General features: G+C 50.1%; 1 protein-coding gene across 3 annotated transcripts in view; it reads right to left on the bottom strand.

The window, feature by feature from the left end:
• Positions 1-24,224, bottom strand: part of NOL4L (nucleolar protein 4 like) — a gene marked incomplete at its 5' end in the record, with an annotated part of 116,066 nt that overhangs the window by 25,437 nt on the left and 66,405 nt on the right. Inside the window, one exon of one of the 3 annotated variants that reach the window (XM_081149864.1) lies at positions 8,573-8,658. The exons of 1 other annotated variant lie outside the window; for it this stretch is intronic. Of the gene's footprint in view, positions 1-7,428; positions 7,594-8,572; positions 8,659-24,224 lie in introns of those variants that run through there. One more of the 3 variants, XM_081149862.1, reaches the window with a different exon arrangement.

The following is a 24,224-nucleotide window of genomic DNA, read 5'->3' as shown; positions in this document are numbered from 1 at the left end:
GGGAAGGGACCCCACCTCCTTCTGGCCCAGCCTCTTTCAGGAGAAGCAAGCAACTGTGTTTGGGAGCTGGCTGTAAATCGCAAGAAAGATGACCTAGCAGCTCCCACACCCCAGATCTCTGACTCTGCCCCCTCCCCTGTCCCCTCGGGCAAGATACAATGGCTTCTGTGGGCCCCCAGTAAGGACTTCTGGCAGAGCACCGCCCACCAAAGCCTCCCCTCCAAGGCCTCCTCACAAACATCTCTTTTATAGTGAGCAAACACACTTTAGTTTGAACTTTCTTCTGCTGCTGTCCCTGAGGCAGACACATCTGCTCTCCAAGTGCTAGGGAACCAGCGAGGCTTAGCCTCCACGCCCTCCCCCACCACACAGAGCTGGCAGGGAGTTTCCTGGAATTTACAGCTTCTGTGCAGTAAGAGTGTGTACCCTCTGCGGCTGAATCCAGAGGACGCCAGTTGGGCCAGGACACCAGCTCTGCCCAGCTCCAGGGTCCCCACACAGCACACTCAGAGCCTCAGGGGATGGAGACCACGTGTCTGTCTCCACCCCCTCTCCATCCCCACCACACACACATGCACTTACTCTGCCTCCCTCCCGCAGGCACATCCACCCACACTCTTTCTTGGGTGAAAACACACTCACACTCACATTCGCTCAGTGTTCTCACACTCAGAGGGATGCACACCCGTTCAAAAAGCTCTCTCTGTACAAAGGGTCCAAAGGGACAACAAAACCCCCCTGTTCTAACTGACTAGAACCCGAGACTGCCGGATGCTCTTAGGTAGGGGAGAAGGACCCTTAGAGGTATAGAGCCCATCCAGGCTCCTGGAGCCAGGACCAGGGACATCCTCTCTTGGGCCCTTTGTTCTTTTTTGGCTGCCCAAGGGACACTGGTCAGGGTATGACCTGAAGTCCTGGTTGAAGTAGGAAGGCCCTCTCCAGGCTCTGATTGTTGAAACATTCATTATTTTGAAAAGACTGAGTATTCTATTAACATCTAGAAGCACCACCTACTCAAAATGCTCCATCCATTCATTCAGCAGTATTTTTTGGACACCTACTATGAGCCAGGCATCTTTCCAGGTGCTGGGAAATTTTGCTGTGGACAAGACAGAGTCCTGGTCTTCCTGGTGCTCACTGCCCAGTTGGGGAGATGGACAATCAACAGGAATACAAAGCAAAATAAAGCCTAATAAGAGGGGAGAAGAACCAGCAGGACTGTTTGCCTAGGTGGCCAAGGAGGACCTCACTGCCAGGGAACATTGGGGAGAGGCCTGCAAGAAGCAGGAAGGTGGCTGTGTGGGGGCTACCGAGGGAGCATTCCAGGCACCGGCACATGCTGGTTGATTTGAGGAGTAGCCACACAGGAGTGTCCCCTCCCAAGATGCACATAACCTTGGGCAGGACTGTCTCCGGCTCAGAGAAAGGCTTGTAGAGTGTTACACTAAACACACAGTGTTCTCACCGAGGACCAGGAAAAAAGCCAGAACCACTATGTGCAGCACTGAAGGCTCCCACATTCTAGCCCCACTTGGTCAAGTTTAAAACGATAACAAGCCAAAGTTTATCAGGTGCCAAGTGCTCTCCTTGGGTCATCTCATTTCACCCTCACCACAGGTCGACCAGGTAGGTACAGTTACCAGCCCCATTCTACAGATAAGAAAACTGAGGATCCAAGGGGTTAAGGCACAAGCCCAAGGTCATGAGCTAACAAGTGGCAGAGTCATATGTGTACCATCCTGAAGGCCCAGACACACTCTCGTTCCACACACCAAGCCTCTGCTCAGCTGTCCCTCTCACCTGGGATGTCCATACTACTGTGATGTTCCGTGACCCAAATTCCAAACACTCCCCCCTTCTCCATCAACTCCAGCTCAGTCTCTACTGTTCCTCTTCTTACACAATCTGTCTGCCTGTACCATTAGCCCCGGCAGTTAGTCAGACACACACCTCTCAGCTGTAAACACACTGTGGGTCTCTGCCCTGTTTTTCCCCAGAAAACCTTAAGTCCTTTCAAGAGTGGGGATGAGGCTGTATGTTCCCTAGACCCCCCCACAAAGCCAAGGAGACTCACTGAATTGACTGAATTGCCTGCCATGATACCGGTGTTTAATGACAATGTGGCATTAGTTTGACAATTAAGGACTTGGTCCCATTGCACACAGTTTTTTTGTTTTGTTTTTGTTTTATAATGTTTTTATTGATTTCAGAGAGAGTAAGGGAGAGGGAGAGAGCAATAGAAACATCAATGATGAGAGAGTCATTGATTGGCTGCCTCCTGCACGCCCCCTACTGGGGATCAAGCTTGCAACGCCAGCATGTGCCCTGACAGGGAATTGAACAGTGATCTCCTGGATCCTAGGTCGATGCTCAACCACTGAGCCTCGCTGGCCGGGCTGCACACAGTTCTAGAATGGAGACCATATGAAACCTGGACCCTGGTTGGCAGGTGGGCCAGCGGCAGTAAGCTGCCTCTCAAGGTCTTTCTGGCTCAGATCATTTGATCACTTAACTGTGCACCAAAATTACCCCCTCCACACTCCCTGCTCTGACAGCTCAAATTGGGAATAGGTGGGCTAAATTTTACATTGACATTGCAATCACCTGATCATGAAGGGCATCCAGTGCCCATACACAAGGGGTATCAGGGAAAGGGTCTTATGAGATTTCCTTGCAACAGCCCCCCTCCAAAAAAGCAGGCACCCATGCCAGGCCTATCTCCACATCTAGTACCTTCCCCAGCTGCCCAAGGGCACCATAGCTAGTAGCAGAGCTGGGATCTGAAGCCAGACAGTCTGTGAACCCACATCACAGTGGCTGCCACCACACCAAGAGGCTGCCTCACCACACTTCCTCCCTTCATAGGAAGAACCAGATTCCTTAACGTGTCTCAAGATGAGACTCAAAGGCAACTCATGGGAGATGAAACTATACTGACACACACACACTCACTCTCTCCTAGGTTGACACACATTTATCAAGCATATACTATGTGCTGGTGTTGTGCTAGGGATATAGATGACTAAGGCAGGGTTCCTTTCCCCCAGGATCCTGTTTTCTAGGGAAACAGACCAGCAAAAAATTCTGACCCACTTGTAAGCACAGAGAGAGAAGGGGGCTGTGGAATCCCCTCCACAGTTAACTATTGACAATCTTACTCTCCCAGCAAGTTTTTTCATGGCCCCCAGGGTTTTGGTATACGAGTCCCTATTTTGTAAGTGGTGGTTCTATGTAAGATTTTGACACTTACTGCTACAGCAATATTTTTGAAGTGAGTAACCAAGTCCATTAAACATACCTGGGGGGGGAAAATAAAAGAGAAAGTTCCAATCAAACTTAGTTTCCACACCTTCACTTTCACGGCTGACCTAGGAGAGAAGCCTTCACAAGACCTCTTTGCAACTCACCTGCTACAACAGAGCCCCCAGCTGCAGAAGGTGGACTGTAACTTCAGCCACTTACACTGAGCCAAGGCTCCAGGAGTAAGCTAATTACACAGGCAATTAGGAGCACACAGTTCAGAGCCCATCAACAACTGTGCAGAGGGGCAAAATACACCCAAGTCCAGAGGGACCTGTAGTAGTAGTGCAGCTTTGCAAGTGGCAGGGTCCCAGGCCTGTGCATAGACCTAGAGTGCTCCCCCTGCTCACCCAGAGGTCATAAGTCTTAAATCAGGCACTTCTTGCTTTCTCCTCCTGGAATTTCAAGGGAATTTGGTCTACTAATTTCTCTCTTTCTGTAAAAACTTTAATGAAACTTGCATCAGAAAATAAGTGTGTACAATCCATTACTTCTGGGCCCCCTCTCTCTAGAGCCCCACGTGACTGGCTGAATAGCTGCCCCGGACTCCTCTTACCTCTGCCCTTGGACACCCTGAAGCCTTGCAGCCTTGCCCACATGTCGGTAAATTCCATCATTTATTTGGCACCAAAGGGCCTGAGCCATTGTGGTTCAGAGAGGGATAGAGCCAACTGACCTTCTGAAAAGGGAACTCAAGAATGGGAAGGGGCAGGCAGACAGCACACGGCCAGCCCCTGGGACACACCCCAATCTGGGCAGAAGGAGAAGAGCCTAAGCCCTCCCTGCTCTTATCTGCAGTCCAAAATTCATGGGCAGGTTCAGTTTCTCTCCACCCAGGTTCTGAGGCCCTTCCTCCTCTGCAAGCAAACTAGTACCAGCCGCTGCCCAGCCCAGGAGAAAATGGGAGACCAGAAGGGAACCGGTGGCGACGCACCTGCATCCACGGTGCGTAACTATGGGCAGGTGCTATCAGTAACCTGATTATTTTACAACTGGGGTCAATTTCTCAGGAACTGGGTTCCTGGTGCCTCGCAAGTCGAGCCATTTGCATCCTCCAGGACAGGGATCCTGGGGCGTGCCTCGCAGAACATTTTCCAGGCCTGTCCCCAGAGCTGTAACTCTATCCCTACCACTTGCTTGAGAAAGAAAAGGAGGAGGACCTGCTGAGAATTTAGTGCAACTGTAAGCCACAAACCCTGACCAGGAGCCTTGGGTATGTGTTTCAGAGGAGGGGTAGAAGGTAGGGATTGCAGGGGGTGTTTCTGGGTTTGGCAGGAAACAGCCCCCCTCTCCATTAAGCCCGTGGGTATGTTTGATAAGAGGCTGAAGCTCCTGCCACAAGACCACCAGGCTCAGGCAGCTGCGCCAGCATCAGCTCTACTCTACCCAAGCAGGCAGGCACCAAGAGGTAGAAAGTGAGTACCTCCTTCTGGAACACCTGCAGGCCCTTCCAGGCCCTGGAAATTCTTCAGTACAAGGCAATTCTTCCCACGTCTCCATGTAAGAGAGCATTACACATACAGCCTTCTGAGCATGCCAAGAAGGTACTGAACCACATATGACCCCAACTTAACCACTTTGGTTCATCAGATGGCTTATTAATGGAAAATGAGCCCTCCATCCTCCCTGCCAGGATCTAAAGCAACCAGGGTTCAAATCCCTGTTGTGAAGGGACTGCACAAGTGAAATCTTAGGGTGGTCTGAGTCACCCACCACTCTTGGGAGCTGTGGGGTCCTCCAAGGCTGTTGCTTCATGCTATACCCCAAGCCCATATGGCCACCAGGGGAGGAGGCCAGCCTCCCAGGAACACACCCTGCACAATTCCACTCCTTCCTGCTAACATACCTCCTCTGCTTACAAGCAAAGCTCTTCTGGGAAATGTGAAATGAGGAGAGCTGAGACATAGCCAATCACCTACCATATTTTAGGTTCTCTCTCTCTACACACACACACACACACACAGGGTCTGCCAGAAACATGTTCACATATACATGGGAATGCTCTGTTGTCCCTGCTGTCATGGACGCCGGGATGCTGGGAGTGAGCATTTTCAACACCTTCCTACTAGTGTATGGAGTGTAAAACAGGCTTTTGTTTCCTAAGCAAAGGCAACTGGCTGTTTTCCCAGCACTCCTCACCATGAGGGCCCCATTGATACCCCAGGCCCTGCCATTAACAGGGGTCTCTTTTAAAGGAGGCTGGAGAGATGGGCTTTAGCAGACAAGGTTCTTCCAGCCAGATGAGGGCTGGAGAGGAACCACTTTGACACAACCCCCTTCAGGAGTTTCTTTCCAAGAAAAGGGCCCAGACAAGACAAAAAAGTTCTTGAGCAACTCAGGAGCAATCCAGTTCCACATAACCCCAGGGTGGCTCAGGCTGGATAAGTTCCCCAAAGTCAGCCTTCTTAGCTGGGAGAAAGGTCCTGGGGTGCTCTGCTCCCAGCTTCAGAAGCAGAAAGGTGCTAAATGGGCATCACCCAGCCTTGGTGCAGTGGGTGTGGGAGGAGGTACTGTCTTATAACCCTACTCTATAAAATAAGCCCATCTTGACCGAGGATTAGACAGGAGCTTGATATTATTCAAGGACACATTTAGGCCCTAATGGTTTTCCAATGAAGGGGTAATTTACTACCTGGGGGTTAAACTACCCCTGGGGTCATAAACAGGCCTTTTTCGAATACCAACCTGCATCCCAGAAGCAGGGGCAAGAAGGGGCCTCAGGTCCCATCCACAGATGGCTCTCCCAGAGTTGAGAGCACCCCGCCCAGCCCCCCATCTCCTTGTCACAAGCCCCACCTGGTGGGGCCCGGGCTGGGGTTTCCAGCTGATTCTGGGATAAGTAGGGCTTTATCTCAAGGGAGAATCTATTTCAAGCCACAAAAAAGAGGAGGAAATCACAGAGTCCAAACACCATTTCAGGTGAAATCAGGAGGTTATTAATCTCCCCTCCGAGCAGACAGAAAGAAAAATCAATGTTTTAGAGGGGGAAAGATTCCATTTGAATTAATGGGCTTGTGGCTTCTCCATTGATCTGCGCCTCTTCACACTTTCTTTTTGTGCTTTTGTGCTCTTGGGGAGGAAGGAGGGAGCAGGGGATGGGGAGGGAGGGAGGCCTCTCGAGAAGGACGGTCTAACCTTAACCTTTCTGCAGGAATAACGCTAATTAGCGAGGCTTAATGAGAACTTCCCCCAAGAAGCGCGGCCCGGTAGGGGCGGCCAGGCTCGGGCACACGCAGCTCCAGGTGGGAGTAGGGAGGGGGACACTTCTGAACCTGAACGGCTGGACTAGAAATGCGAATGGGGCGCCCCGCCCCCGACAAAGTGTGGGGCCCCGGAGGAGTAGGTGGAGAGCGGCGGGCGGCCGCGTAAACCCAACTTAAGCCCGGGGCGCGCCCTCACTCGGGACAGCCGCCCCCGCCCCGTGTGGCCCTTTAGGAGGGACCCGCCCCTTCACTCAGGGTGGCCGACGCCCCCGGCTTCCGCTCCCACCGTACCCCCGAGGGGCACCGGGTCCGCCCGCTCCGAGCAGGGGCAGGGGGCTGCCGAAGTGGGCTCAACTCTGCAAACGCCGTCTCAACTCCCCGCGCCCGGGCGGGGGCCCCTCCCGGCCGCTCGGAGCTTCCCGTGCCCACATCCCTCAGCACGGTCCACTTCCCTCCTCGCCGCGGCGGCGGCGGCGACCCGAGCCCGCCCCCCGCCCGCGAACGCCTCCCTCCCCGGGACGCGGTGCCGAGCTCGCCGCCAGCCGTGTGGCCGCCGCACAATACCGCGGCGCACAATCGCCGCCCCCCGGAGCCCAGTGCGCCCGGCGGTCCCCGCACTCGGGGCCGGGCGCGCCTCTGGGGCACCTCGCAGCCCCGAGCGCAGCCTTCCCCGCCCGCATCCCTCGGCCACACTCACCCGCCCCCCGCCCCAGCCCACTCCGCCCAGGGCGCAGCCGCTTCCCTGCGCCCCCCTCCTCAGCCCTGGCGCAGGAAGCTCCCCCGCGCCCCCCTCCCCGGAACCCCCCCAGCCCCCCGCCCCCCTAACCGCAGCTCTCAACGGCCGGCGGCAGCGGCGGGAGGAGGGGGGCGGCGGCCGGGGGCCCAGAAACTGCCCGATCTCGGGGATCCGGGCCGGACTCCGTACCTGGGCGGGAGGCGAGGCGAGGCAAGGCGGAGACTGGAGGTCGGGCTCCGCGAGTGAGCGGCGGTGACAGCCCCACAGCTCCAGCTGCTGCTGCCGCTGCCGCTGCCGCCGCGGCCGCCCGGGGAGAGGGGCTGGCACCGCCGCGGCGCGTCACTGCCCGGCCCCGGGGCGGGGGTGGCCAGGGGGAGGGCCCAGCGAGCGGCGGCGGCAGCGGCGGCGCCGCGGCCGAGAGGGAGGAAGGGGAGGGGGGCACCGGGCACGGGGAGGCGGGGGCGGGGGCGGGACCCGGCGCGGGGCGGGGGCCGGGGGAGGGGAGCGCAGGGAGGGCGCACGCCAGGGGAGGAGGAGGTGGAGCCGCAGGAAAAGGAGGTGGAGGGGCGGGCGAGCGGGAGTAGTGGGCACGGGGAGGGGGAGGGGGAGGAGGCACCCAGAGCGAGAAGAAAGCTGGGAGAGGCGGGCTGGGGGGGAGGAGGAGGGAGAAGGGGGTGCTGGGCCAGGTGGGGGAGGGACGAGGGCGCCCTGGACGCACCTCCAGGCGCTTCTGTGGGAGAGCGCTCTTAAGGGGGAAACGCTTCGAGGAAGATCCGGGCCGGGGCCTGAGCCCGGGAAAGAAGGCACTGGGGTCTGTGCCCTCCCCTCGCTTCCCAAGGCCGCGGTCTTCGGGTCTCGGGTGGGGGTTGGAGGGCACACAGCCGGCTCCCCGCGTTCCGGCCAGGAGAGGAGAGACTTGGCTCAAAGAAAGTGACTCGGGCACCTTTAGGAACTCTGGGCAACCCCGGGGCCTTCAGGTAGCCCTCGACCCCCGCGCGTCTCCTGGTTCCCGGGGGACGCGGGTCCTCGCTGGGCGGGGCTGCTGGGCCGGGGGCTGGGCCCCAGGGCTGTGGGAGCGAGACCCAGGTCTGGGAAAGCCAGGCACCTGGCTGGCTCTCTCCCGGGCGCCCTACCCCCACCTCAGGGCCCCCCTTTTCTCGATCAAGTTCAAGCTCGGGCTCCAAGGCGCTCTGCCCACTCCCTCCCCCTCCCTCCATTCCGCACCACCTCGACTCTTCACTCTTCCTTTGTCTCTTTCCCACCACTTATTTTACACCCTCCCCAGAAACCCCTCCTTCCTCCCGGCAGGCGCCAGAGTGCAGGCTGGGCTCACCTGTCCGACCCAAACATTTCAGCGACCCCGAGCGCCCAGGGCCGGCGGGCTCCCCGCTCCCCCCACCGGTCATTGTGCCCCTCCAGGCCGCCCGGGGCGGGCTCCTCGCCGAGCGCTAGCTGCAGTTGTAAAGTAACAGGATGAAATCCAGGCTGCAGCCCTGCCCCAGCCCGGCGCGCTCTGCACGCGGCGACGCGGCACCGCAGGAGGGGAACGACCCGCGCGGGCCCGGGACGCCGTCCTCCGGGCACAGACCTCGCCAGCCCGGGGTGCTGGAGAAGGCGGCGCGGGGCGGAGCGGGGTGAGGGTGGGGGCCCCGGACCTCCGAGCTACCTCAGCTTCAGCCCGAAACAACACGCTTGTCCCCAAACAGCAGAATTAGAGCCGACAGAGAAGATGGGTCAGGGGCAGATGCCTACCTCCCCCAAATTCACACCTTCCTTTATATCAGATCAGCCTCCAGAAAAATCTTGTGCTCTGACAGGGGTGGAGATCTGCTCTCGTGGAATTCTGCGAGGAGACGGCCAAACACCAAAACAAAACCCAGTAACGATCCCACCTCCCGGGGCATCTGGTCGCATCCGAAAAGGAAGGGCAATTTCTACTGACTTTACGCTACAACTCATTCACAGTGGAACCAGCAAAGAAGAAAAAACGAGACAGCCGCCGCGATTGTTTGCAATTTTTAAACAGACTGCCTTTAACCTCCAACTTTTTTTTTTTTTTTTTTTTTTTGGTAAAAAGCCTTTTTCTTTCTTCCCCTGAAAGCTTTGCATTGTGAACAATCCGAGGTAAACAAGGCGCCCTCTACAGGTGAGAGTTGGAAGGACACCACCACAGGTTCAGAGCTCAGTACGCTCGCCCATTAGAAAAACGAAAAGACAGCACATCAACTCAAGGCACACAGACTTCCTTCGCACATGTTGAAGATTTGTACCACTCACATGTTACTCATTAGCACCTTAGCACCTTTTATCCCTGAAACCGAATGTGTTTTCAAACAAATTCACTCTTCCCAGTTTCTGGGAATTTTTACTTTGTTCGATCCTATGTGGTGGGGGCCAGTTCATTACCTTCACGTCCACACATGTTGGTGCCCAATAATGACTTTTAGAATTAGTGGCCACACCTCTTCAGTTCATCCAGGGAAATGTGAACATCTCCAATATAGAAACTGTCCTCCCTCACTCTGAAAATGAGATAATTCAGGCCCAGGATTTCACATCTCTTCCCACCACATTTCTAGAGACCTTTGACTTCCCCTGGCCTGAGTCACTATTTCACAGCAGTGGTGGACATCTGGGCTTGAAATATAAAGCCAAATCCAACTGAAGTTCAAAGGTGGAATTGAACCCAGATAACCCACTTCTTCTCTGACTAATAAAAGAGAGATAGTACTGCCCAGAAGGGCAGAGCAATGATTTTCTCTAAGCATGAAATGTGAACTCATTTACTATCCCTGAGATAAAACAGCCCCAGCCCCGCTCAACCCACAGAAAGCAGTTGGGAGCCCTGGAGTAACCTGGCTGTTTAGCGGTACCAGGAATTAGGCAAGTTTTATGTGTGCTGAAGCCTGCAGAAATCTCCTGCAGGAGCTGCCACTCCTTGAGTAACCTTGTGTAGGTTGCTTTCAGCGTCCTTGTGCCTCTGGACAACTCCCTCCATCCTTAAAGTGGCCACAGCATGGGTCCTAACAAGGAATGACATGACCTAGTTTTTTGACCATTAATTCTCCCAGTGATGTGTCCCAGTCTGCTGGGAGATCATGGCAGAGAAGGCTCCTCCTGTCTGCCTCCGGGGACAGTACTGACTTCATGTCTCCTCCAGACTCTGCAAACAGTGGGTACTTTTATTAGTGAACAGTTGGCGGGGCATTTGCTCTATGGTGTTTCTTAAGCAGCAATCCCTCCTTTGCAGCTTCCTATATGAAATGGGCCTGCTCCACAAGTGGGGACCTAGCCACGGGAACCAGGGGTTGTTATTGGGAATAATTGAGGATCTTAGTGTAACCAGAGTGGACTCTGTTTAAGCATCTCAAAACATTAAAAAAACCATTTATCCCTACAAATTACTTATGAATGACAGAAGGGAACATGTACCTGCACAATGAAAAGATCTGCCAGACATGCCCCAACTAAGCAATCAAATACAGCAAAGTGGGGCCATCTGACACAATGTGCTCACCTCCTAAAGGGATGCAATAAGAAGACACAGCATCACCTGTGTTGTGTTCTCCCCCAAAATGTTTCACCTGGATCTGATCATAACCTGGGTCTGTCCTGAATTCTTCAAAAGATCCACTGTCATTAACTTGACTGTTCTAAATCATGAGACTAAAGAAAAATAGCAACTAAATGTAAAGTTTGAATCTTGGTTGGACCTTGGACATAAGAATTCATGAAGCGTGAAGGAGAACAGAGGAAGTGGGGAGTGAGGGGTGGAGTGGACCCAGGGGTTGAGAGGGGAGGCAAGTGTGGGCTCTGGGCTGAGTGGTTAGGGAAGGCCCCTGCTAGGAGAAAGCCACATGTGCCCTGAACCTGGGATGGCAGAAGGTGACAGCTGGGTGAAGACCTGGGGCACAGTCTTTCAGGAGAGGGAACAGCTGGTGCAAAGGCTCTGAGGTAGGAAGGCGCTTGACATGTTTGAGGAATAGAAAGATGATCAGTGTGGCTACAGCAGCGCGGGCCAGGGGGAGGGTGGGGGAGGTGAGGGGGAGCAGGCATGCAGGGCCAAGCACCCAGAGCTTTGTACACCACTGTGAGGCATGTGGGTTTTATTCTAAGAGGGGAAATGATGCAATCTGAACTATGTTTTGAGATAAGAGGAGCAAGAGTGGCAGAGGGGAGACCAGTAAGGAGGTCTAGCCAAGAGTCTAGAAATAAGAATCTAGCCAAATGGGACTGGTTCAAATTCTGGCTCTAACACTAGATGACTGACCTTGGGTACCGTACTTAAACTGCTCTAAGCCTCAATTTCCTCATCTACAAAGTGAATAATAAGACAGTGTGTTTAATGTAGGATTTGACACCAAAATGTCCCCTCTGAAATTAGGAACTGTGGTAGCCAGCCTCCAAGATGGCCCGGATGATCCTCACTTCCTGGTGCAGTGCCCTAGACCCTGTCACAGTGAATAGGCTGTGAAACCAATGGCATAGGATGAAAATGAGGGTGTATGGTTTCTGAGGTTAGGTCCTAAAACATGGCTTGAACCTTGGTTGGTGTGCTCAGTGGTTAGAGTGTCGGCCCACGCAATGAAGGGTCATGTGTTCAATTCACGGGCAAGGGAACGTACCTGGGTTGCAGGTTGGATCCCCAGTCCTGGTTAGGTCTCATGCGGGAGGCCACCAATTGATGTGTGTCTCTCACATAGATGTTTCTCTCTCTGTCCCCCCTTTCCTTCCCTTCCTTCCACTCTCTCCAAAAAGCAATGAAAGAATATCCTCGGGTGAGGATTTAAAAAAAAAAATACAGCTTGATCTTTTCCCCAGAGGGAAAATGACATTGGTAAATGGGAGCTTTTATCATCAACAGGATTCTAAATTTTCACAATGATGGTCATAGCCCTCTCCACAAATGCTGTACCACTTTACTCAGCCACCAGCAATATCTGGCAGTTCCCATTTCACTACACACTTGTCAGCATGTAGTATCAGCCATCTTTTTTATCTTTGCCAGTCTGAAAGGTGAAAAATGGCATCTTATTTTCCTTTGCCCGTCTTCATTTGGGAATGTGAGCATATGTTTCTGTGAATCGTGTTTGTTGGTCACTTGTATTTCTTTTCTTTTCTTTTTTAGAATAACCTGTTCATATTCTTTGTCTATTTCTCTACTTGAGTTGGTGGTCTTTTATTTTTTATTTTTAAGAAGTCTTTGGAAATGAAATTAATCTTTTGTCATATATTTTACAAATATGTTTTCCTTTTGTTATTCTTTTATTTTGTTTATGAAGGGATTTCTTTGCCATATGAAAATTTTATATCATCCTATTAATTTTTTTTCCTTTAGGGTTTCAGGTCAAAACAAATGTCCTATTCCACTTTAAGATTATAAAAGTAATTCACTCATATTTTCTTCTAGAGCATTTATAGCTTCATTACAGTTAAATCTTTATTCCACCTGTAATTTATCTCCATATAAGTAGTGAGGTGAAGATCTAGCTTATTTTTCTAATGGCTATCCAAGTTGTCCCAATACCATCATTTAAATAGCTCATCCACTGATTAGAAACACCATCTTTACACTACATTAATTTTCCATTATTTTTGGAATTGTCTATTCCATTGATCTGTCTATTCCTGTCCCAATATTATAGCTCTAGAATATATTTTAATATCTGGTGGGGCTAGCACCTCTACCCCCATGAACTGTCACTGCCCCAAGCATAATAAAGAGAGACCCACAGCAGAGAGGCACTCTAGGTGAAGCACAATTATGCAGAAAGGAGGGATGTTTCTGCTCAAGGGGCTAGGGAAGGGGGAGGGTGCGTTCCTGGAAGAGGTGACATCTACTCTGAACCAAAAGAAGGCAGGAGGAATGTGACAGGTGGTAAGTGAGGAGGGTATCCAGGCAGGAGGAGGAGCACGGATGGAAGCACTCCGGCTTCACATGTGCCTGAATTCAAACGACTTGATCTGTAGGTTGGGCTGTAGCTCAGCTCATCCATTTATTCTTCACATTCGCTGACTTTTGCACAGGTGGCTGCAGCCTCCTAGTCAGTTTGACACCTTTGCTGAAATCTAGGAGACACTGTCCAATTCTGTTTCCTCATTCCTTTTCTATTTAGATAATTTCCCACGATGGATATAACTAAAAGAGCCTGACTTACTGAAATACACTTTCCTAACAACCACAACAAAGGTCAAAATTAGTTTCATCAATCTTTTCAGAAATATGTTGTTTTAAAACGTCATCAATTAATCTCTGTTCATTTCACTCTCCTACTTCGAAATCTTCAACAGCTCCCAGTTGCTGGCAGAATCAAATGATAGTTTTCTGGCCTGGTTTTCGAGGTCTCTCACAGTTCTGCTGGCTATACAGCCTTCTGTTCCAAACTGTGAGCTGTGCTTCAGACACTCACCATCTCTGCCCTTCAATCACCCATGTGTGACCCTCTCCATGCCTCTGACTGCGCATGCTTTCAGGCACATGTTTTTTCCACAAATACGCATAAACCCACTACCACATGCTAGGCACCGTAAGTATGACTGACACAGCAGTGAACAAATACAGACACAGGTCTGCCCACTTGGAGCCCACGGGCCAGCAGGAAAGAGAGATTAAACAAGTGACCACACAGTTTCTGGTCATCGGATGTATATTTAGTTTGTATTTGACAGTTGTGGGACCTGCTAGGAAGGGAGTATCCAGCATGTGAGAAGTACATAGTGGATACTGGAGGGCTCCGTTGAGCATGTGACCCTTAATTTGGGCACAACCCGGCACTTCCATTCCTAGGTGTACACACAACAGAAATGAGGACTGGCAGTTCCTAAAGAACACATCTAGAGTGGCCATGAGCAGCGGCCTTCACAGTAGCCCCAAGTGTCTATCAACAGAGAATGGGTAACGCTGGTACATCTACACCGTGGAACACTACTCAGCAGTAGAAAAGAGGAAACTAGCTCTGCATGCCTCAAAACAGGCGATTCTCACAAACTTACGCTTGCGAGCAGAAGAGCACGTGCCATAGGATTCTTTTTATAAAGTTCTAGAACAGGCAAACCAATCTGTGCTATTAGGAGTCAGGACAGTGGTCCCCCTGGCTGGGGGGTAGTGAGTAGAAGGGATACAAAGGGTCTTTAGGGTGCTGACAATGTTCTATTTCTTGATCTGAGAATTGGTCACAGGAGGGGGATTCAATTTGTAAAAATTTAATGAATTATCCACTTAGTGATATGTGCTCTCTTCTGTATGTGTATTATGCTTCAATAAAAGTTTGAAAAAGGAAAAAAAAAGCCAAGGCCAGTTACCATGGCCAAGCAGTTAGAGCTCGGCAGAGTCAATGACTGCAGCCAACTTTATACGGGCACTGTGCTGGATGGGGTACATGTTACTTTATTTAATCAGCCAAATAACAAGGTCTGTATTAATTGCCAATTTACACAGGAAGAGTAGGGCCTCATTGAGGAAGATTAAATGACTCATCTGGTCACCCAATATCGAGGATACAGGCACTCAGGGGACATGTCCACACTGGAAGCTAGTGGCCATGCTGGGGTTTGAACAAGGATGTGTTGCTCCGCAGAGCACCTGCTGAGGGGGACCACTGAGGCGGACCACGTGACCCTGGGCAGACCTCTAGCAGAGCAGAAAGAGGAAGCCACCAGAGCGAGTCTGGGCCCACAGTGCAGCCAGTGGTTTCCCTTGGGCTGGGAACTGGGAGTGGGCTGGGGCTGTTGGAGGCACTCAGCCTCTGGCCAGACCCCAAGGCTTCTCCATGCAACCCCTGAGGAGGCTGGGCCTGGGAAGTCTACTGGGCTGAAACTCTAGCTGGCTCCTCAGCAGGTGACTGGAGGACAGGAGAGAGCCCCTCTGCAGGCTGTAAGATGCTAATTTGATCTGCTGCTCCAAGGAAGACAAGCTGGGAAATGGGAGCAGACTACCCAGAGAAAGGGACAGGCAGTACTTCCGATTTTGGCTGAAATCCTGTCATGACAGAACCCACGGGTGGTGGGTAGATGGGTAACAGCCAAGGGTTCTGGGGTCAGAGCTGCTGGTGGCTGGAGTCATGTGATTGGTGGTCAGGAACTAGGGTAGGGGAGCGGAGTAGGGGAGCAGGCGACTGGGGATGTGTTTTGTTTGCATCCAGGCCTTTCCTCGGTGTGGCTTCAGGCAGGTAGGTGACAGAACCGCTCCAAGCCTTGGTTTTCTCATCTCTAAAATGGGCAACAACAACAGGGACTTGTTTCTGAAGGCTGCCGTGAGGCGAAAATGCAGTAATGCTTGCAGTAGGCTGGACTGGTGCCCAGCACAGAGCACCTGCCCAAAACTTAGTTATCATTAATGATGATGATAATATGAAAAATAAGTAATTAATATTATAGACATCAGTCAACAAACACTTATTAGGCCTGACAGGTGCAGGGACAGTGGTGTGACATAAGCTGACCTGGGCCTGCCCCCATGAAGTTGGTGGTGCTGGTTCAGCGGGGGGCCTTGGCCTGTTCCTACCCTCACTTTATGGTATGACTCCATTTATTGAAAACCTAAAAACAGGAGTAGTTATAGTGCTTAATGATGTGTGCTTAGGAAAGGAAATGCAATTCTTTCCTTCCCAGCCTCCCTTGTATCTGGGAATGGCCGTGTGACCTGTTCTGGCCAATGAGATGTCAACAAAAGTCTACTGGCAACTTTCTGGGGAAGCTTTTGCTTTGCTAGACTAAGCTTATACCACCACTTCCCATCTTCCTCTCACCTTGAATGTGGACACATTGGGTGTAGAAACAGCAGCCAACGTGCAACCATGAGGAAAAGGTCAACAATATCACAGAGACACCAACCCAACATTGCCAACATTAGCAAACAGTGGCTCCTCCATTCTTGTTTCAGGAGTAAAAAAAACTTCATGTTTTGCTGTACAGTCAGCTGAGCTTTTGTACTTTTTAGTAAAAAATAACCCTGACTGACTCACAGTGCTCCTGCTTGTGGGTAAACTGGGTAGCAAGGACCCCCACTCCCAGATGGCCTTTTCTCTAGAGTGTGGACTCCTCGAGGAGACTGAGGAAGGGCTGTGTCTGGGCATCTGCTGTGTGCACTGTGGTTGGGGGGTGGGGAGGAAGACAAGCACTTGCTTCCCTTACCTGTGGCCTCAGCAGGAGGGAAGGTGTTGGGGCTGCTACCCAGGTATGCCTGGGCCCTTCCTGAGCTACAGCAGTGCTCCAGTTAAACAGCATCTTCTGTTTCTATCCTATTTTTTCTTGAGGCACTTGAAGTCACTCTAAACATCCAAGCTTTAAAATGGCGCTGGGCCTAGCAAAGCATGGGGTCAGTTACTCATTTCTGCCAAGGAGAAAATTGCAGGAGAGAGAGGAGGCCCAGCCTGAGGTCAGGCTTCTTTGTAGTCATGCTGGCTGAGTCTCTCTCCCTGGCTGTCTTCTGTACCCCCACCCAAAGCCCAGGGCTAGGCAGGCCCTGTTATTAGGTCACTGTAGAAAGGTAGAGAGGGGTTGCCTGGGGATGGGAGGGACAGGTGGGCAGAGATCTGGTCCTCTTTCCCAGATTTGACAGTGACATGTGCGCCCGATGCTGACCCCTTGATACACTGAACTTCCTCCACTGAAGAGTTTCCATTAAGAAAGGGGTTCCTCTGTCAAAAAGCAAACTTTGTAAACCATTGGAGTCTGACCCAAATCTGCTGTTCCACTACCAGGGAGGCTGCAGCACGCAGAAATGAAAGTGAGACAGCTGGTCAGGGGCAGGGCCACAACTAGAACCAGAGTCACCGGACTCCCACTTATGATCACCCCCAGTTAAGCATCTGCTCTCCTCTGTCAGAGGAAGATGCACCATGAGGCTTCACACTGCGCATAACCAACCCTGTACCCAGCTGGCAGGCCCTGCGAGCAAGCAGCGAGCGCTGCCCTCTGCAGACTGCTCAAGCTCACCCCAAGCACATCTCCCCCTTGCTCCCTCACTCTCTCCCTCCATCCTAGTCTAGTCCCCTTGTTGTTCCCGCTCCAGGGCCTTTGCACTTACTGCCTCCTCCACCTGGAAAGCCCTCTCCTCATAGCCACAGGGCCTGCCACTTATCATTCAGGTCTGAGCTCAATGCCACCTCTTCAGAGAGGCCTTCTCACCCAGAGGCACAGTCTATCACCGGACCCTGTTTTAATTCTCTGCCCCAAACTCCTCACTTTTGTGTATTTTTTTCTGATCGACTTGTTTATCATCTCTACAGCATGTAAGCTCCCAGAGAGGAGGCTCCTTATCTGTCTCATTCACTGCTGAATCCTCAGTGCTTAGAACAGTGTCTAGGACATAGTAGAAACTTAAATGATTTTTTGAATGAATGAAGGAGGAAAATTTTTTAAACTATGCAAACACTGGGTTACAGGGAGGGCAAGAGTCTGAGTGGAGGTTGGGGAGCTACCAGCCCCCTGGGGATCCAGGGCTGATCACCCTGAGCAAAAACAATGCAGCCAGCACAAATTCATGGTACAACACTGTGCTGTCCCACTCTCAAAAAAAAAAAAAAAAAAAAAGGCCCAAGGCCCGTTAATGAGGTAAACACAATCATAACCAGGAAAAATCTTGGCCATGCTTCTTGAGTCCACCCAAAGCTATTATCTCTAATTGATCTCCAGACATCAGCTGCTGAAGTGTCTGAAACCCTCCTGCATCTTCCAGGTCTGGTTACAAAGCCCCAGCCCACCCACCTGCCCACCAAGAGGGGTCAGGTCTCCTGGAACAGCTCTTTGCTGGGGGCTGGGAACTGTCTGGGGCTCACATGAGAAGGAACCATCAGACTGGCAAGTCAGGGTGGGTCAAGATCCTGTGTAAAAGCCACAACCGATATAAATGCTCAGCGCCAGAAGCCAGTATTTCAGAGTCTTAAGTCCTGACAAAGCCACCAAGAGTCTCATCCTCAAAAAAATGTGACAAAAATCAGGGAGGGCTGGAAAAAGCACCCTGCCCAAAGCATCCCACTTGCTCTAGATGAAGGAGACATTTTGAAAACTGGGGTTAGGAGATTAGTTATTAAAAACAACAACAAAAACAGGGCTTAGCCACAAGACACCAAGGCCCCTCGGTCTCAGTCAGGCCAGGCCCAGAGTTGGGGGAGTCATAAGGTCAGCAATAGGTTCAGTGACCATCTGGATGCTTCAAGCCACCCCTTCCTGGCTCAGACCGGGAGAGACGCCTCCTTTCCTGTTGGATCTCTCTTATCCTTAGGGACAGAGCAGGGAGTCGGCCTAGGGTGCCTGGCAGGGGTGTTTACAGTGAGCAATCTGAGAAGAGCTGCTGCCTTCCATTTATGGAGGCCCAGGTAGCAGCTCCTGACCTTGCTCCTAGCTTTTCCTTTGACACAAATAAAGCATTCCCAGGCCAGCCCTGCTTGCAGGATTCTGCTCATGGCACCAGGCAGCTCTCCTGCCTGCACCAGTAAATTATGGGCACTGTGTGCATTTTTTCCTGTATAATGAAGATGAAAGGCCACATCGGCATCCTCGCATGAGGGGGTGGGGGTGGGGGTGGGGTAGGGGTGGGGGGTGGGGAGGGATGGGGGGATGTCAGCAGCCTGGAAGGGGACTGAGCCTTTAGGAGCTGATGGAGACAATGAGCTGTTTAGGTTCGGGGTATCTAACTCCATCAGGCAGCTGGCTTTGGAGAGGACAGGATGTCAGTTGTTTTCTGCTTTTTTTTCCCCACACAGCTTCAGGGAAGCAGGAAGAAAGAAGAGAAACAGACCTCTCTGAACCCAGGCTGCCCTGGCAATGCTCATTTTCTTTGAGTGTTTGGAAGCTGCAGCAAGTTTCCAGAAAGCACCTGAAGATTCTCAAAAATATATATTGATCACTAAATTAATGCCTCATAACAACGATGTTTGACAACAGGTTTTACACTCCCCTTTGCCTTCTCAAAATAGAGGTTTCCAAGAAAACATGTCCTCTCAAGTTTAGAAACGCCCCGTTTTCCTTGGCACGGCCATGAGGAGGATGGGACACGGGCTGACAATATTTACAGCCCCTGGTCCCAACACTGGGCTCACAACGCTGCTGGCCCACAGCCCCCTGTCTTTTCTGTGTGTGAACAGAAAGGCCTGCAGTGAAAGTGTCTTGTTTAAATGGTCAGATCAACGGTGCCCTCTGGGGTATTTTTCCCCCACCAACAAGGACATGCAAAAATTTTTAGGGATTAAACATTTTTTCCCCCAAATAACTTTTTTTTCAAGCCAGGAAAACTTTCAAAAAGGACAACAAAGGGGAACTGTTTCTACTAAATATTAAAACATATTAGTATTAATATTTCAGACAGTGTGGAGCTGGTACATAAACAGACAAAGAGACCAAAAGACTGAACAGAAATAGATTCTGTTTCAGGTGGAAATTTAGTAAATTTTATAGGTGGTGTCTCAAATCAGTGGGAAGGAAATAGACTCTCTAATAAATGATGCTGACACAAAGGGTAAAGCAGGATCTGCAACTCAGAATATACCAGGATAGGTCCAAATGGATCAAAGATTAAATGTGAAAAATAAAAACATGTATATTTTTTCCCTCTGTTAGCTGAGAGGGTCTAAAATAAAGAACATCCCAGTAGCAATAAGCTCACCTAGCACCCATATCTTGGTATTTAACATGACTCTCCAATTTAAGGAATCAGAGCTCCTTGGAGATATGGCTGATTCTAGGATTGGGGCAGGAAATATATGAGTCTGGAGCTTATCGTAGTGACAGAAAGTAGAGAAACATTAAAACAAAACAAAATAAAATGAAATCCTACAAAACACCTCCACCCCCAAGAATCTATAGGGTATTGTCAAAATATCACAGGAGCCAACTAAAAGAGCTCCCAATGGCCAAAGCTAAAACAGTTTAAGCAATAAAATGAAAAAGTAGTATTGAATTATAACCCAAAATATAAATAACCATATAAAGAAATGATTGAATAATAAATGAGGAAGGAGATGAGAGGGACTAGGTGGCTAAGACAGTAGACCCCACATTCTCACAAATTCCACAGGGTCTACACCATGCATGTTTCTAGAGAGCAGGCACAGATGCTCAACGTTTGAAGATATTGGTCTAGAGAAGGGACGACAGTGAGACAGTAGCAAAAATTACAAAAGGTGATGAGACCAATGATGGGGAAGATGCTGAGGGCTGTGAAGGAAAGATGCTGCTTCCCATGGTGAAGTCTAAGGTGTTCTTTATGTTCAATAGAACCACTGACCTTCTCAACCTACCCCAAGGGCAGAGCCCCAAGGTCAAGAGGCTCTGAAATCTTACTGGGAAACTATGCTTTTGATCAAGATAAAATATCTCTCCTTGCCCTATTTAATGCCCTTTTTGCCTTGAACATTTACTTACTTCACATTAATAGCACTGTCCTCTCTTTCGTTTTTATCTTCCTTTTTGTGTCATTAAAAATGTCTTTTTCCCTGGCTGGTTGTGGCTCAGTGGTTAGAGTGTCAGCCTGACACTCTGAGAGGTTGTGGGTTTGATTCTTGGTCAAGGGCATGTACCTGGGTTGAGGGTTCGTTTCCTGGCCCCAGTAGCGGTGTGTATAGGAAGCAACCGATCCATATGTCTCTCTCACATTGATGTTTCTCTACCCCCCGCTCCACTCTCTCTAAAAAATCAGTGGAGAAAATATCCTTGGGTAAGGAGTAACAAAACAAACAAACAAACAACAAAACACATCTGAGTGTTGTTTACTCTGTAATGAAATTTAACCCACTTACATTTATTATAATTTACTGGTGTTTGGTCTCGTTCTTGTTAGCTTACTAAAGTTTTCTATTCATTATATCTCTTTTGGTTGTTTCTTCTTTTATTTCCCCATTTAATTACTCTTGCTGGGATGATCAATTTTTCTTTGTCTCTTTTATTTTCTTTAGTGGCTTAGAAGTTCTACATTCTATTTCTATTTCATGGAGATAACACTTTAATTTTAAAGAAACACATTAGAACCTTTCCTTTCTTAAGAGACCATCAAAGCTTTATACACACTAAGCCAAAGCAGGGGACATGGCACTTTCCATTCTGCTATTTCTTCCCTGAGTTCGTACCTTGCCTGAGCTGCAGGGTAGCCTGAGGAAGGGGAAGGAGGAAATCATCATTGCTATCAAGCTCTAAAATCTGGGTGTCAGAGTCAGCACTCTGGTAAAGTGACTCTCCACAGGTAAGAGTCCTGTGAGTCAGGTACTGTTTAAGTACGTGATAGGCTCTCACTGTAAAACCCATCAACTGTGTTTCTCCTTTGGGTCTGCTCATTTTCTTAGGGCTTTTTTGAGCAGGAGGGAGGTTGCCAGTGTTCATGAGAAAAGAAAGCCACAAAAAGGGGTAAGGACTTAGAGGAAGAAGGAATAGAACCCTGCTTTAGTATCTCCCTGTCCCACAACCTGGTCCAAAAGATACTGGTAAAAAAGGGAATGTGTTAGCCAAAAGACGAAAACAACCCAAACAACTGTCACTGGATGAATGGATAACCACAATGTGATCTCTCCACACAGTGGAATATTATTCAGCCATGAAAAGAATGTGGTTCTGCTATATGCTGTAACACAGATGAACCTTGGAAACATTAAGTGAAATAAGGCAGACACAGGAAGACAAATATATGAATGCACTTATATATGCAGTACCTAGATAGTCAAGTTTATAGAGATAGTAAGTAAAACGCTGGCTACCAAGAGCTGGGAAAGGGGAGAACGGGGAATTATTGCTTAATGGTTTCAGAGTTTCTGTTTGGAGTAATGAAAAAATTTTGGAAACAAACAGTGGTAATGGTTGCACAACATTGTGAATGTACTTAATGATACTGAATTGTACATTATTTTAGGTTGAAATGGCTAATTTTGTGTTACATATATTTTACTACAATTAAAAATAAAGTGAATGTGGAGAGCTATTCAGAGTGGGCTTGTTTCTTCTCCACTTAGAGAGATGGGAGACTGAGAGAGTTCCACCCTTGATTGGGCTCATTTGCTGCCCAAATTCTTGCCTGGCTCCCCAGTGCTGACTACGGAAAGGGCTGTCTCATGGCCTCACTTCCAAGAAAGGCCCATGCTCTGTCGCTTCCTCCTCTCTCTTCCTCCTCTTTCCTCCCTTTGCCAAACTGGCTTTGGCCTTCCCCAGCCCAGGTCCTCCCAGAGCTGTTACCTCTCAGCTTCCCTCACCTGGACCTTCTTTGACTGTTAAAATCTCATGTGAAGTAAGTGCATGTCCCTGGAACCAACTGGCAGGTTCCTGGCCCCTTCTTGTTTCTGTTTTCTGTCCTGGGTTATAGTTCATGGCTGTCGTCTTGTCCTCTCTACTGAGAAGAGCTCCTTGAGAGCAACCACACTGTCTTATTCCTCTTTGTGGCCCTGGTTTCTTGTACGAGGTCATTCACTGTGTCTATTAAACAAAAGCTGCATAATAATATTACTGTCAATAGCAGTAGGGGTCATTGAAATTTCCTCCATGCTTCTAATGTGCCTGGCATTATACTCAGCACCAAGTTTGCTTTGTGTCATTTAATTCTTAAAATAACTCTATGGGGCCCCACCAGGACAACTCAGTAACCACTGAGTTGTGTTAACCCATGAACCAGGAAATCATGGTTCAATTCCTGGTTGGGGCACATGCCCCGTGTTTCCGGCTCAATTCCCAGTAGGGGGCATGCAGGAGGCAGCTGATCTATGATTCTCTCTCATCATTGATGTTTCTCCCTCTCCCTCTCCCTTCCTCTCTGAAATCAATAAAAACATATTTTAAAAAATAAAATAAATTTACTTAAAAAAATAACTCTATTAGGTAGAGAGTTATTATTATTACTCTCAAGTAACTGATGAAGAAAAAGAAGCACAGAGAGGTGCAGCAATTTGTCCAAAGTCACACAGCTGGTACTGGTGGAACTGGTCATGCCAGCCTGACTCCAGGGTCTTTGGTTTAAGTGGGTGGGCTGGGATCCTGGCTGCTTTACACTGTCCCCCTGAAAGGAGCAGGAGGGACAATATTTTGGCAATCCCAGGACCCCTGGGCAGAGGCTTCCGACTCTGCGGACTCCACTATGTGTCGGGCGAGGAGAGTTCTGGCCCTTCTCCCTGACCTTCCAGGACCCAAGGAAAACTCTGGGTCTAGAGCACGAGGTGGAGGAGAGGGAGGCAGAGGTTAATGGAAGCAAGCAAGAGCCTCCGTCATGCAGGCTTAAACAATGGAGCTGTGCACCACTTCACACACTGCTGGGAGAACCATTAAAACCATTAACGGGACATTAGCACTGCTCCAAGAACTGGAGAGAGGGGAGGCAGAGGAAGGTGCTGACAGCCCTCCCACTCTGGGGTCTGGCAAGGAGGGGTGTGTGTGTGTGTAAACCAAAAGAGAGTGGAGCCAGGGGGTGGGTGCCCTGTGAGTCGCCAAACCTCTGCATCTCAGCGTCCACTTCTATAAAATGAAAGTATGTGTCTGGGAAGGAACACAGATGATTTGTCTCTCTCCTTCCGGATCTGGATCTGATTTCTATAGCAGTTCAAACACTGGGATCTCAGGAACAATCAGGATAACGTCACCCACAATGTGGATATCAAATTACATATGTGCCTCTGCAGATGACTGAGCCTTTACAAGGTAGGGGAGACTGCCCCGCCCAAACCTCAGTGCCCCGCCAATTCCTCCTTGGGTATTTCCTTAGGCATCCGATATTTAAGGCAGTCCCAGTTCCCAGGCCAAACAAAGCCTGCTCTGCCAGCAGCTCTGCCAAGGACGGTTTCCTCCATCAGCGCCATGGGCAATACTTATCCTAATCAGCACATCCTACTCCTGTAAGTGTGGAAAGAAGCAGAGCTTGGGGCCCTGGCAGGTGCACAGGTTTGGCGATGGAAAAGATCTGAGTTTCAATTCATGTTAGTGGTTGTATGACCTTGAGCAAGTGCTGAACCTTTTGGAGCCTCAGCTGTGGCACCTGTAAGATGAGGATAATAACATGACCCTGCAGAGTTGTGAGGGTG

Source organism: Miniopterus schreibersii (genome assembly GCF_964146895.1).
Source record: "Miniopterus schreibersii genome assembly, chromosome: 10".
Taxonomy (NCBI): domain Eukaryota; kingdom Metazoa; phylum Chordata; class Mammalia; order Chiroptera; family Miniopteridae; genus Miniopterus; species Miniopterus schreibersii.
Note: the sequence above shows the minus strand (reverse complement) of the source record. Positions and strands in the feature narration are given on the sequence as shown.